Source organism: Zalophus californianus, chromosome 6 (genome assembly GCF_009762305.2).
Source record: "Zalophus californianus isolate mZalCal1 chromosome 6, mZalCal1.pri.v2, whole genome shotgun sequence".
In the NCBI taxonomy this organism is placed as follows: Eukaryota; Metazoa; Chordata; class Mammalia; order Carnivora; family Otariidae; genus Zalophus; species Zalophus californianus.
The window spans coordinates 125,361,156-125,375,871 of record NC_045600.1 but is presented as its reverse complement, the minus strand read 5'-3'; the positions used below and the strand labels follow the sequence as shown (position 1 = coordinate 125,375,871).

The 14,716-nt window shown below is 51.7% G+C and overlaps 1 protein-coding gene across 11 annotated transcripts in view; it reads right to left on the bottom strand.

Annotated features, from left to right (window-relative positions):
- The window catches only part of APBA2 (amyloid beta precursor protein binding family A member 2), a 232,821-nt gene that overhangs the window by 186,908 nt on the left and 31,197 nt on the right, over positions 1–14,716 (bottom strand). For 7 of the 11 annotated variants that reach the window (XM_027572490.1, XM_027572488.1, XM_027572487.1 and 4 more), the window contains exon 2: positions 2,412–2,518. The gene's annotated coding sequence lies outside the window, so the exon portion shown is untranslated. The remainder of the gene's footprint in view (positions 1–2,411; positions 2,519–14,716) is intronic. The other 4 variants (XM_027572493.1, XM_027572498.1, XM_027572494.2 and 1 more) reach the window with 1 other exon arrangement.

The following is a 14,716-nucleotide window of genomic DNA, read 5'->3' as shown; positions in this document are numbered from 1 at the left end:
TTTAATGGTGAGAAACTGGAGACTTTCCCCCTAAGATTGAGATCAAGGCAGAGAGAGAGAGAGAGAGAGAGAGAGAAACAATATCCAAACGCTGCAGGGCAATTAGGATGATCACGTGTTGGATTTGTCCACACCAGGGGTTGGTGACCCGGACAAGAATTCTTGGTGGGATGAGAGAGGGTGGGAAGCCAACCAGAGTAAACCAAAGAATGACCAGGCTTACTTCTGGCTTTTAGGAAACAGGGTCACAACCTTTCTGCATCTTCTCTTGAAATTGCTCAAAAACAAAAGAACAGGAAATGAAAATAAACATTATACCTGCTAATTAGAAATCAAATTTTCTCAGATCTAGGGGATGTTTATTACTATCTCCTGGTCTAGTCTATCCTGATTGATACACATTTTATAAGGATTTAACCCCAAATTATGAAATAACTATATTGGTTAAACAGAGCAGCCCTACAGAATGAAAACTATGAGTTAAAATCATCTTTACCACAACAGGAAGTCCAGAAATAACAGCACATACATAATCTTTACAAATACGGAGATAAATCCCGGAAGAAACAGCTAAAAGTTGGAAGTGGTGGTCTATGGGGAGCAGCAGGGGGCAGGAGTTGCACGGGGACAGTATGGCGAAAGCCAAGAGTCGATCATTTTCTTCCTAAACCTTACAGAACTCTTGACTTCTCAAAATATGTATAGGTATTGTATTGATAAAATAAAAATAGTATTTGAAAAAGTGAACCAAGGGCTGGGAAGGGGGCTGAGGGCAGGTAGTGTATGTCATGTCACAGCCAGAAAGGACCTGGCCAAGAATGCTGTGTAAGCACGCCTGTGCACAGGGCTGGGTCCTAACTGCCTCAGTTTCCCCAGCACCCAGGACAGGGCCTGGCACAGTGACAAAGGTACCCCGCTACAAAAAGGGCTCGTGTGGGATGATTACACGGCTGCTGATGATGCCCCCATCCCTTGGCAGGAGAAGGCTGGGCCTTTGACCAGACCCCATAGGCAGCTGGAAGATGGGCCCTGCCCTAGAAGGGGACTTGCTCTGGGTTGAATTATGGCCCCCAAGATAACGTTCAAGTCCTAACCCTCAGGACCTGTGCTTGTGACTCTATTTGCAAACAAGGTCTCTGCAGATGATCACATTAAGGTGAGGTCACTGGAGTGGGCCCTAATCCAGTATGATGACTGCTGCCTTTATAAAAAGGGGAAATTTGGATTCAGAGACAGAGACACAAGCAGCCGGCCACGTGGAGGTTAGAATTATGGCACCAGAAGCCAAGGAACACCAGAAACCACCAGCAGATGCAGAGAGGCCTGGAACCAAACCCCCTCACAGTCGCCAGAAGGAGCCATCTCCACTGCCCCCTCGATCTTGGATTTCCAGCCTCTAGAACTGTGAGAGAATAAGCCTCTGTTGTTTAAGACCCCACTCTGTGGTACTTTGTCACAGCAGCCCTGAGAAGCTAATACAGGCCTGGGGACACTCACTTCCTAGCAGGTGACACACCCTCAGGCGCAGCCTTGTCTGATGCCTCAGTCATAGCCCGGGCGCCCGGCACAATCCACTTGGGCGAGGGTGGGGTGGATTCTCCACAGTGGTCCCCAAACCTCAGGCTGCCCTGCCCCACCTGCCTGGGGAGGGGCACCTCAGGCTGGCCACCTGTGTCAGAACAATGGCCTGGGTGCAGAACAATTTAGGAATTGTTATTGCTAGGTCAGCGGGGCAGACCCTGCCCACATCCTGGAGCCCTGATGGCTGCACTCCGAGGGAGAGCCACCCCCCTGGATGCCCCTGGCCCCTCCGCACCCTGACAGGAAGGTGGGGCTGCCTAGGAGGCAACACAGTGCCACTCAGAACACCAGGGCAGCGAAGGGGACCCAGTGGGTCTGACAGGGGAGATGGACAGGGTCATAGGAAACATAGTCTACTGTGTGGCCACCTGTCCTCTAGGGACGTCCCGTACTCCTTCCCGTCTCTCTCCACAAAATGAAGGTGAATTTATGGGGCGCCCGAGTGGCTCAGTCAGTTAAGCGGCTGCCTTCGGCTCAGGTCATGATCCCGGGGTCCTGGGATCGAGCCCCGCATCGAGCCTGCTTCTTCCTCTCCGTCCGCTGCTCCCCCTGCTTCTGCTCTCTTGCTCACGCTCTCTCTCTCTCTCAAATACATAAAATCTTTTTTAAAAATGTTTTTAAAAAATGAAGGTAACTTTGAGAGAAAAAAAAAAAAAGGAAAGCAATGAAAAAATTTTAGTGTAGCTGCATTTAAGCTTTTGTTAGAGAGAGTTGGGGGCAACAGGACGCATCGCTGTTCTCCCAGCTCCCATTTAGCACATGAGCCGAGGTGTCTATGCCAATGGCACGTGGGGCACAGCACAGCGGTGACAACCACAGGTCCTACTCACTCACAGTCGCCGGGCCCCAGAGGACTCTCAGCCATCCACAGGACGGTCCTGGCCTCGGAGGCTGGCGTGCCCACACAGGATTCAGCAATGCGTAAATCTTCCGGAGACTGAAACGAAAGAGAGCACACACAGGGTGTCAGAGGGGGCTGCAGGCAAGCCACTCGTTTATGAACACGCGGGCGTTCTATCTGAGCGACGGACCACATGTTAAAGAAAGAGAGGCTAACAGCTCCCTGCGCCAAAATGTTAAAAGCAGCTCAGAACTGTGGGATCAGAACTCTGGGGTTCTGCAGAACAGTCAAACATTCTGAAAATCAAAGAGTTGCAAGTAGATCATGAGTCTCTCGAAGTTTTCGAGTGATCCCTCCTATTCGTTCCCCAAGGTCAGCAAGCGCAGAGAGCTAACGATTTGAGACCACCAGCAGCCGGGCCTCAGCTGAAGAGAGTGGGGAATGTATTTCTCTAACCCTTTTGGAGGAAGATATGGGAAACCCTGTGGCATTAATATTGCAGGTTTCACTTGCTCTAACAGGAAATGAAGCACATTCTTCAAGGTTCGGTTCCCAATTTGTTTTCCAAAGAAGTGAAATGCAACACAAGATACAGAGTTCGGTGTCATTTGCATTATTCATCTTAAAATCACGTGTGACATACATATGGAGAAATTCTACAAAGTACACTACACCAAACCTTTTTAAAGAAAGGGTGACCGTGTGCACACGTGGGTGCACAGTGCAAACCATCCCCTGTGCAAGTGACATCATTTCCTCCCTGACACATGGGGACGCCAGCACTCAGCCCACGGCCTGCACACCAGTGCCACCCTGGCGTGGGCCATTGCCCAGATCTCTGCACAGAACCGGTCTACAGAGAGACATCCTGGCTCACATCCTAACTCTGCCCCATACAGCCTGGGAGGACTAAGGAACCTACCCATGCCTCAGTTTCCCTACTTTGGAGGAGGATGGGAGCACTGAGATATTCGGCGTCAGGCCCCCACCTCCAGCATCAGCACCTTGGTCTCCCTACCATGTTGAATGAAGGCACTGACCCCCATGACTTATAAGGTTCCTTAAGCTTTAATGGCACCTGCTGTGTTCCCTGTCCACGGAACAGGCCACCCAGCTGAAGGCCTCCTAAGTCCAAACACAGACCCCACGCCCCTCACCATGGGCCCATTCCAACACCACTGGACGAGGGCATCACTGTCAATGCAGATAACACGCAGGCCGAACCACACCTGTGCCAGCCCCCAACTACAGCCAGGGACACTAAGGAGGCAGGTGGAAGCATGGTACTACATGACACGTCACCGACTCTGGACCACGGTGTGCAAGGCAGCTGGGCTCCCAGGCTTGAGCCCTCATTACGCCCCAGGCCCCCCTGCCAATGGTACCTCACCCCTTTCATGCCAGTGTTGGAGTCATTCCCTTTTTGGTTCCTCCAGAATCGTACTGACAAACTCCTATTCATTCTTCAAAACCCAACTGGGAAAGGCATCCCTGAGCTTCAGCGGTAAGCACACTCTTCTTGGCCTGGCCTGTTCCGGCAGTTTTCATTCCCAACCCTATCCCCCGCTCCCTCTAGAAGCCCCCCTGGCCTCCTGAAGGCAGCGTTCCACAGACTGCAAATGCCACCGCACCCAGAAAACCACGGACACGGGCCTCAAACACAGCCTTAAAGAAAGGGGAGGGTAAACGCAAGACTCCACATGGACTGGGAAAGGACTCTGAATGGGAGTACTAAGCTGGGGTCACAGAGGCCTGCCACAGCAGAAGGGAAGTAAGGAAACAGGCTCCTGAAACCATACTGAGCACCCAACGCCAAGCTCAGAGGCTGGTGTTACCCCCCAGGCAAATGGGGCCATCAAAGGTTTCTGACTGTGGAGGGGGGTTACCATATCGGTTTGGTGCAGGACAACCTGGGAGGGGCGGGGTTCATCCAGGAGCCCCCAGAAGGAATGCAGAGCCCCTCGCGGAGAAGAAAGAGGCTCGACACTACACTGAGCTCCACCCCCCCACCCCCCCACCCCCAGCAAAGGGTATGTTGATGAAGCTATTCAGAAAAGCTCCTCCCTGGCTTCTCCCTGCTCCCCATGACCCCTGGCCCTGCATTCTGTATGGAAAACCTCCTGCCAGTCCCCAAAGCTGCCTAATTACTCTGCAAAACTGCCTTTAACCAACCTCCCTGTTAACTGCCATGGGCCACAGGCTGCCACGTACAGTGTGTCCCCGAGGCTAAAAATACAGCCAGCTCCTCAGCAGCGCTCCTCCTCCAGAGGCCTTCCACAGGAGCAGAGGTGCGGCTGCCTGGGAGCCAGGGAGTCTTCCTTGGCTGTTCATCCACCCTCCATTCAAAAGCCGTCTGTGGGGCCAACCTGCCATGTACCAGGCTCAGGACTTGAGCTATCTGTTTGCTGCCATGACCCTCCCTGGCAGGAACCAGGTGACACTGTGTCCCTCCCCACTCCCCACCTCCCGGGACCACCCTAAACTCAGCCACTCACAAGGAAATGGTAAACACTCTAGCAACTCATAAATCCCACAGTCATGAATGGACCAGGAGTAATGCACAGCTCCCAGCTGCCGCCCTCCACGGCTCCTTCCCAACCCCAGAAAGAATATGGGGAGGCATGGAGGTGGGCACCGGGAAGAAGTGACCCAGCTGTGACAGCCAAGCCAGGGTTGGGCTGGCACAGGGACACTGCCAGAGGACAGCCTGGCCTGTTGGGAGGGGCACGGTGCTGGCAATGTCACACCCACCTCCGCCACGTCCGCACGGACACTGGGCCCCTGGACAGCAGAAAAATGGCCAAGCTCTTGAAGGCAGAGCTCACAGGGTCAGGCCTGTCCCCAGGGTCAGGGGCAGCTCCAACCTTTGTCACCTGCAAGAGTCACTTCTTGCCTGAGGCCTTTGGGGTGCTGGGGCTGGGCCATCTGGCCCTGCTCTGCCCCCTGCTCACACTCCCACAGCCCAGCACACACACAGCCCGCTGTCTTCTCAGTCAGAGGACGGTCCCACCACATCTGCTCCCCAGGCTAAACCACCCAAGTGAGCTCAGCGAGGCTTTTCTCCACCTGGTCCCTAAAGAATCTGAGACAGAAAGCATATAGATGGCGGGCACCTGGGTGGCTCAGTCAGTTAAGCGTCTGCCTTCAACTCAGGTCATGATCCCGGAGACCCAGGATCGAGTCCCGCATCGGGCTCCCTGCTCAGCAGGAAGTCTGCTTCTCCTTCTGACCCTCACCCTTCTTGTGCTTTCTCTCTCTCACTCTCTCCCTCTCACATAGATAAATAAAATCTTTACAAATATATATTTAAAAAAGAATACATACTGATGACGAACTGGTACAAGAAGACCCTCCACATCACTCATCATCAGGGAAATGTAACTCAAAACCACGGTGAGATATCACCTCACACCTCACACCTGTCAGAAGGACTAGCATCAAAAACACAAGAAATAACAAGTGTTGGCGAGGATGTGGAGGAAAGAGAACCCTCGTGCACTGTGGGTGGGAAGTAAGTTGGTGCAGCCACTGTGAAAACAGTGGGGAAGTTCTTCAGAAAGGTAAAAATAGATCCAGCGATTCCACTTCTGGGAATTTATCTGACCAAATGGAAATACTAATTCCAAAACATATCTGCACCCCCATGTTCATTGCAGTATTATTTACAATAGCCAAGATATGGAAACAACCTAAGTGCCCACCGACAGATGAATGGATAAAGAAAATATGGTTAAAAAAGGAAACTGCATATATATGTACATAGTAGAATATTATTCAGTCATTAAAAAACAGGAAATCCTGCCATTTGCAACAACATGGATGGACCTTAATGGCATTATGCTAAGTGAAATAAGTCAGACAGAGAAAGACAAACACCATATGATCTCACTTATATGTGGACTCTAAAAAAACAAACAAACAAAAACCCTGAGTTGAGAGATACAGAGAATAGACTGGCAGAGAACAGAACACCAGAGGTGGGGGGTGCGGGGTGTGGGAAATGCATGAAGTGGATCAAAAGGTACAAACCCCCAGCTGTAAAATAAAGAGCATGGTGACTATAATTAATGGGACTGTACTGCACATTTGAAAGTTGCTAAGAGAGTAGATCTTAAAAGCTCTCCTCACAAGAAAAATAATTTTGTAATTATGCGTGGTGACGGCTGTTAATGTGATGGTTTCTCAATATATACAAACATCAAATCATTGCTCTGTACACCTGAAAGTAATATAATGTTTTGTGTTAATTATACCTCAACTTGAAAAAGTAAAAGAATGAATCTAAGAAGGCAAAAAGATAAAACCTACGTCTGAGAGGACAGAAATGAGAATGTACAGACCAGGGGCCGGGCCCCAGATGTGCAGGCCAGAAGGTCCTGCCCGGAGGCTCTGCCCTGCCCAGACCCGGCCGGACAGCCATACCCTCCTCACAGCCCTCGGACAAATGGCACACGGCCCTGGCAGGTATCCTGGCACAGCTAAGTCAGTGTCCAAAAAGCCCTTCGTGTTTCCTCTACCTCCAAGGGCCAGAGAATCAGGGGCTGCTCTTAATGTCTGCCTGGGAAGCCAAGCGTGGGTCCCCTGATGCATGGAACATGGAGAACTTGCTGTCATCGTCCTCCAAAGCCTTCTCATCTCAACTGATGGCTACTTCCTTCAGGTTGCTTAGGCCAAACCCTCAGAGCCATCCTGGGCCCTTCTCCTTCCCTCATCCTCCCACCCATCAGGAAACCATGGCTCCACCTCAGAAGTTAACACAGACTCCAACATGGCTCTCCCAAGACCACTGATGCCTGGGCTGAGCCTCCATCCCCTGTATGACTGCAGTGGCCCCTAACAGCTCGTTCCCTCTATGCTGGCCCCTTCTAATCTAGTCCTGGTGCACCAGCCCAAATGATCCTTCCCAATGGTAAGTCCTCACCAGTCTCTGAGGCCCTACACAATCTGACATGCATCTCTTCCACCACCTCTCATGACCTCGCCCTCTATACCTCTGCCTTTGCTCCCTCACCACCAGCCACCTGGCCTCCTTGTTCTTCCTTGAACACATCAGACAGATGTCACCGCAGGCCCTTTACATGGGCCATTCTCCTCACTGTCCACATGGCTCCCTTCTTGCCCTCCTCCATGTTGCTGCTCATATACCACCCTCCCGGATCATTCTACTTAAAACCACAATACCACCCACCTCGCCTTCCCTGGCCTCCACTCCTGCTTTATGCCTCCCCATAGCAATTACCACCATGTAATATGGTAATATGTGATATATTTCTTTGATTTACCTTGGTTATGGCCTACCTTCCCTTACTGGAAAGCAAGCTCTATCAGAGCAGGGATTTTCAATCAATATTCAATAAAAAATGCATGGAGTGAATGAATGAGTCCATCCTCCACCCGGGAGGAAAGTGGGACATGGGCACACCACAGCCAACACCCAGTGGCCCAGGAAGCTGACAGGGACACAGCACCGCTCTCCACCTCACACAATGATGATGGCGAGACTCCAACATTTCCAAGCTGCCCAGAGGGAAGAAGAGGAAGTCCTTCTTGGGTCCAAATGTCCCCTCCAAATAAGCCCCCAGAGAGTGCTACTGAGAGCCCAGGGCTGGAAGTACCAGGTCCAGCCTGTCCTCCTGCCAAGGCTCAGAGGGCAACACAGACCCTCCACATGGCACCCTAGGCCTCGCTGTGGTTGGCAGCCCTGACCACACCCCCAGTAGCAGTGGGCACAGGGCCTGGGCCCCAGGCTGGCCATGAGCACCCCCAGAGGCCACTGTGCAGGGCTTAGGAGCCCATCTGGAGCCAGACTGCCCGGGCTTGCTTCCTGAGAACCCCAGCCAACTACTTAATTCCCCGGGCTTCTCCTGTCCTGTCTAGAACATGGGGGACCTCAGAAATCTCCACAGGCTTCTGGGAAGAGGAAGAACACTAACATGTACCAAACTGCCTAGAGCAGGGCCAGCCGGGGATGAGTAAGCCCCATGACCCCTCTAAAGCAACACCAACAACTCAAGGCTGCCCTAGGACATAGGGCAATAAGAAACAAGAAGAGCAGACCTGAAAAGATGGAAAGAAACTAGAGTTTTTAAGCAAAATAATGAAAGGAAATAGAATTCAGTAGTCCACCTATCTAATGACTCTGTCCTCAATACTCTTTGAGAATTCTCCTTACTGATCTAATGTGAGCCCTACGAGGTCTTCTGAAGAACACTTTGCAGACGGGAAACACTTAAGATTCACCATAATTTTCCTGGAAAAAAAAAAATGTTCTTCCTATGATGGAAGGAACTAATCACATCATGGTGTGGAACAGTGGGTCTGGAACAGCCTTCCTGGCTCAGGTCCGTGACTGGATGATAAGAGCCCACTCCTGTCAGCCAGGCTCCCTGATGGAACCCACGACAGACAAACCCCATCAAAGACAGGCAACTCCTCCTGCCTTTTCCAGGGGGGCAAGTTCCAGTAGGAAAAGAGCACCAGCCTGCGCCCTCATGCTCCAATCCTCTGCAGGGCCGGGCCTCCCAGGGTACAGATGAGGAAACAGGTCCTAAGGGAAGGAACCCACCCCAGCTACCAGCTGCCAGGGAGACGGGCGCTCCCCCAGCTTTGGGGACCACGCTGGGCACTGGCTTGCAGGAAGGTCTAGGCTGGCCACCTCTCCAAGACCAGACATGGGGGCGTGGCATAGGGCTGTACTCTCAGGTGGAGCCCATGACCAGGACAAAGGCAGAAGGGGACCCACTCTCTTTCACGAAAACTCAAACCCACCGGCATACCCCACCTCAATGGCCTCCCTCTTTCACATGGTCCTGGGAACCAAGGTGTGGTCCAAGAACATCTGTCCCTGGGAAGGTGCTCTGCTCTGGTGCATGTGACAAAGGCCGTATTAGGTGCTTCCGCAGGCTCAGAAGGCAGCAGGGCCACCCAGTCAAGGGTCTGGAGTAAAAAGCATCAGCATCCACTGTGAAAGGCACCAACATGGTGACTTTGGAAAGCACAGACCACAAGGCTCCTGTGCCTCAGAGAGGGGTGCTGGGCGGAGCAGAGGGACAAGCCCCAGGCCCCTGCAGAGAGAGCAGAGGGGCACACAATGGTTTAGGGCAGAGGGATGGGGACCAATCCAACCCACCGGCCCAGGGTGGAGGATCCTTGTCCTCGGATGGGAGCCCCTGCCCCTTGTCTAGCAAACTACAGCCCGCAAGGCCCTCCCTCCAGGAGTGACTCCAGGCCCATCTGCCCAGCAGGAGGGAAGCCAGTGAGTATGCAGCTGCACTCTGAGGAGTTAGCACAACCGCCCTGAGGGAATTCTATTCTTAACCTGCCCAAGCAGGCCCGCAGAGAGGCTAAGGAAGGGTGAGTGACTTGCTCAAGGTGGCAGAGCTAAGTCCCGGAAGAAGCCAGGGCCCCAACCCTGGGGTGACCACATTCTGAAAACCCTCTCTGTTCTCCTGCCCCCCTGTCCTGCCTTCTGTCTGGGCACCGGACATGTGGAGCATTCGATGCAGGATGTGATGATGGGGCCACATTTAAGCACGTTTAGGTATATTTTTGTATTTTGCCAACTTCCGAGAGCGTTGTCGTTTGTTTTATGCCGAAAGGACCCTTCTCTTCGACTATCACAAAAATTTCCTCAACATGATGGAACAGGGTAAGATGATGGAAATGCCACTAATTGTGTAAAAATGCTCCAGATGGACTAAAAATTTTGCATACTATGTGAAGTATTCTTAATTTGCTGGATTCGAATGTGGGGGAAATTTGTGGGGAATTTGGCACCTGACTGGATCCCCAGACAAGTGAATCCTAGAAATAGGTACTGAGCCCCCAAACTGCTCCCTGGCCTCTGGCTTGGTCACCACACCCGCACAGGAAGCTGAGGCCCCTGGACCACACCCTAGGCCCGTCATGATTTCAGCAGCTTACAGCTGTGGCTGGGTGGGCTGTCCTTTGATGTGCCAGACACCTAGTACAGGACCACCGACTGGGACCCATCTAAACTGACCGCTCCCTAGCATGTAACTCCATCTGAGCTCTCTGGAAGTCCACACTCACTGCCCCCCTCTCAGCACCTCCAGTGCGTGTCTAACAGGCACCTCAAGCTCAGCGGTGTCCAAATGGGGCCAAGTTTTCCCTGCAAAAGATCCAGCTCCACCCACAGCCTCCCCTACTCCCTGCTCATTACAACTCACTGCCCACTTGGGGTCACCCTTGACGCCTCTCTCCCTCACCCCACCTCTGAGCCACCAGGACACATTATCGGCTTGAGCATAGATCCTTCCAGAACTCTACCTCCTCTGGTCCTCCCCACTACCCCAGCCAGTCATGGCCTCCATGATCTTGTGTCTCCTCACAGAGCTGCCTGCTTCAACCCTTACCCTATACAGCACCCTACCTTATTGGCGAGCGTGGTCCTTCAACACAACTCGGAGCAGCTATGTACTCAGGGTCTCCGTTAGCTTGGGCTACTAAAACAGAGTACCATGGACTGGGTGGTGCATCCACAGAAATTTATCTCTCACAGTTTTGGAGGCTAGAAATCCAAGATCATAGCACCAGTGTGGTCGGGTTCTAGTGAGAATTCCCTTCTGGGTTACAGACTGCCCACTTTTTGCTATGTCCTCACATGGTGGATATCCTCACAGAGCTGTCTGGCCTCTTCTCATAAGGGCACTAATCCCAGCATGAGGACCCCACCCTCATGACATAAGTACCCCCAAAGGCCCCACTCCTAACACTGGGCTGGGGCATTAAGTTAAACTACAAATTTGGGGGGACACAAGCATTCAATCCAGGATGTGTGCACACACCTGTACGATGGTTATACTTCAACAAAATGTTCGCTTAAGGAAATTGCAGTGGTTGGGGTAGGGAGGGGGAAATGGGAGATGCCTGCTAAGGGGTACGGGTGATGGAAATGTTCTGGGATTACATGGTGGTGATAACTGCATGGTGAGCATGTTAAAAAACCTCTGTACTGTATACTTTAAAGGGGTGAATTTTATGGTACGGGAATATCTCAGTAAAGCTGTTACACACTTTTTAAAATCGTAAGTCAGATCATGTCCTCCTCTCCTCCACCTCCTCCTCCAACAGCCCACTGCCATTCAAAGTAAAAGTTCTCAGGATGGCGGAAAAGGCCGCCACTCCCGACCTCCAGGACCTCTGGCTTTCCTCCTGGTCACGTGCTCTGCCCCTGCCTCACAGGCTCTTTGCTGTTCCCCGGACACCCCAGGCCTGACCTCCACGGTGTCCCACTCACCCCGAGGCCCCATCCCTTGTCCTGCCCTGTGCCTATCATGATCTACCTCATCTACTGGGGTGGAAATCCCTGCAATTCCCACCTGCTGTGTGGTCCATGAAATATTCCCCTACCTGCAACACCTACGACAGTGCTCAGTGGCGACCCCTGGAATGTTGATTCAAGATCAGGACTGTCCCCAGGACACACACACAGACAGATGCTCATTCAGGGAGACCAATGGCCCAGGTGGGCAGAGCGGCCACTCAACCAAGGTCTGAGGACTTGAGCTGCAGTTCACCCACCAGCCTCACACCATGTTTGGGACCAGCTCATTCATCAATACCTCCTATGTGCCAGGCATGAGCTGCGGGTGAGTGAAGTCCCCCTCGGTGGGACCTTACCCGAATTTAGTTAATAGTAACAATAATATATCAGTATTGGCTCATCAATGCTAATTAATATGCCATATTCACACTAGATGTGAGTAATAGGGGAACGTGGGGGTTTGGGAGTGAGGAGGAAAATGGAAACTCTGAACTTTCTGTTCAGTTTTTCTTTAAGTCTAAAACTGCTGAAAAGCATGAAGCCTGTTGATTTTTTTTTTTTCAAATATAATGGTTGAGATTCAGAGGGCTATATGTAAGCATGGACGCCACCGACGAACTAATGGGTACACCGGAAGACAAAGCTTCGGGATTCTCCCAGAATGCAATGCAAACAGACCTGGGAAGCACCCTGCAGGAGGCTGGGTCTCTCCTCACTTTGCTGAGGGCCATTAGGCTCCAGGAGCATCCCCACCCCCAACCCCGGGGCCCCGCCAAAGCCCGCCATCACAGCTTCCCGCTCTCCAAATTGAGGAATGTTAGTAAGTTCTCAGGATTTCAGTTGTTTATCTTCTTTCCCCACAAGCTGCTTTTTTTTTGGCGGGGGGAAGGGGTGGTGGGCAGGGAGTGTGGGGACAACAAAGGAAACTCAGAAAAGATACAAACCTTAGCCCATGTCCTTGGCCTCTTCTGGGCTACTGCATTTCCCAGTTCATGGCCTAAGAGAGTGTTCTTGCCTTTATTTGGCTGTTGGCGGTGAATTACTTTTTTTGGCTGGTTTTCTCTTTTTTTTAAATTTATTTCTTTAGGAGGAGTCCCAATGAAGCCTTTCAGAAAAGCAATTCAGCATTCCCTATCAAAAATTTAAATCTGCATATCCTTTTATCCAACAACGCAATTTCCAGAAGGACTCACATATATCTGAAATGATGTCTGTATGAGGATTCTCATTGCAGCCATCATTTTGAAAACTGGAAACAACCTAAGTGCCCATAAAGAGAAGAACAGTTAAATAAATTATGGCAGAGTCCACACGTTGGAAAACTTCAAGGCATTTTTTTCTAAAAGAGGTAAATTAATATGTACAGACAGAGAGAAATCTTACGGCTTATTGTGGAGTGAAAATGGTAAGACAGAGGGTGGGCGTATGTGTACAGATCCATCAAGCTAGCTAGAAAACATGCATATCTGCAAGTTCACGTATGGATGCAAAGGCATACAGAACAGACCAGAAAGGACCAAATGCTTGTCAGCAGTCTCCTCTGGAGAAGAGAGTGGAAACAGGGGAGGCTAAGGGGGTGTTCACTTTTAATTTATTAAATATGTGTGTGCTGGTTGAGTCTTTTACCCAAATACCTTTATTATTCACCAGCACCATAATAAAACCTACAGTCTGTGCCTTCCAGGATGTCACACTATAGCGAGGGAGCTGTCTGCAGTAAGAGAAATGACCAAGGGGAAGGGGAAGGATGGGCGGGAAGCGAGGGGTGGGACTTCCCACAGGAGCCACTGCTCCTGTCAGGGAAGAGCGGAGGAGAGTCTGAGTCTCTTCAGGAAGACAGCCGCCAGAGCACAGACGCAAAGCTCCCAAATGATCAGGACATCCACACACATCACAGGGCAAGCCCAGAGATAACAAAACCACAAGGGGAGGCGGTGACTCAAGAGAGAAGGAACTCAGGGGCTAGGGGACCAAGATATTCTAGGCCAGGACGGTGGGAGACGCTGGGGTATCAATCTGGGGGGAAAGCAGAGAATGTGGCAATATTCCCTGAGTGGTTCACGTGCTAGTGTATGTGTCGGGTGTGTGCGTGAATGTGCTATGGGGGGGGTGGTGTGGCTGGTGTGAGTGTATGTATGTACATGGTGTCCCTGTGATACATGTGTGGATGTGGGTGGTGGGTGGCGTGTCTGGTGTGTCTGTGTAGGACTGGGAAAGACAGGCGAGCCAGCAGCCTAGAACACGCAGCAGGGATCAGCTCAGCCCTGGCAGGGCTCAGAAACAGGGGGTGCTGCCTCTCAGTACCCCCTACCCCACACTGTGGCCAACCTACTCAGGCCTCGGGATATGCTAACTCTCTAGGCAGAGAGAATGAGAAGCATCTCTGCTTCCCAAAACAGCACTCACGAAGGGGCTCACGAGGGTCAGGCCAGACCCCAAGTGCTCTGGAGGCTTTTTTCTCTAACCTTCTCTGGGGAGGGGGAGGTTGGGCAAAAGCTCAGAGGAAGAGCCCTGCATTAGGACTGAGCCGTGAAGAGGGAGCAGGTGGTGGAGAGTCCCTGAGTGAAAGTGCCCGGGGGAACAGAAGCAGCTTGTCAAAACAGCCACCCTTCTGAAATCTGGGCAGAATAGCTAATCCCACAATGCGGGGCAAGCCTTGTGGGAGCCCACAGAAGAACAAAAGCACTCCGAGGAGAGACTCTGCCGCAAGATGGCCCAAAAACCCCAACCTGCTGAAAACTTCTGCGGCAATGTCGGATCCTTCCTAGACAAAAAAGCAAACATACACCTCTTCCCGTGTAACAGATCTTTTAAAGCCTGCTTCCCTTTTAAAGCCACCTAATAACAATTATTCTCACACAAACCGTGCTTGGAAGTGAGCCACTTTTGCAGGGTGTGGAGCAACGAAGCGGGGACGGAGGCCCTGGATGTGGTGGGGCCGCCTGCCAACTCCACCTGTGTCTCATCTGCAACACCCCAGGCACTGCTACCCAGAAGGGCAGCAAGGA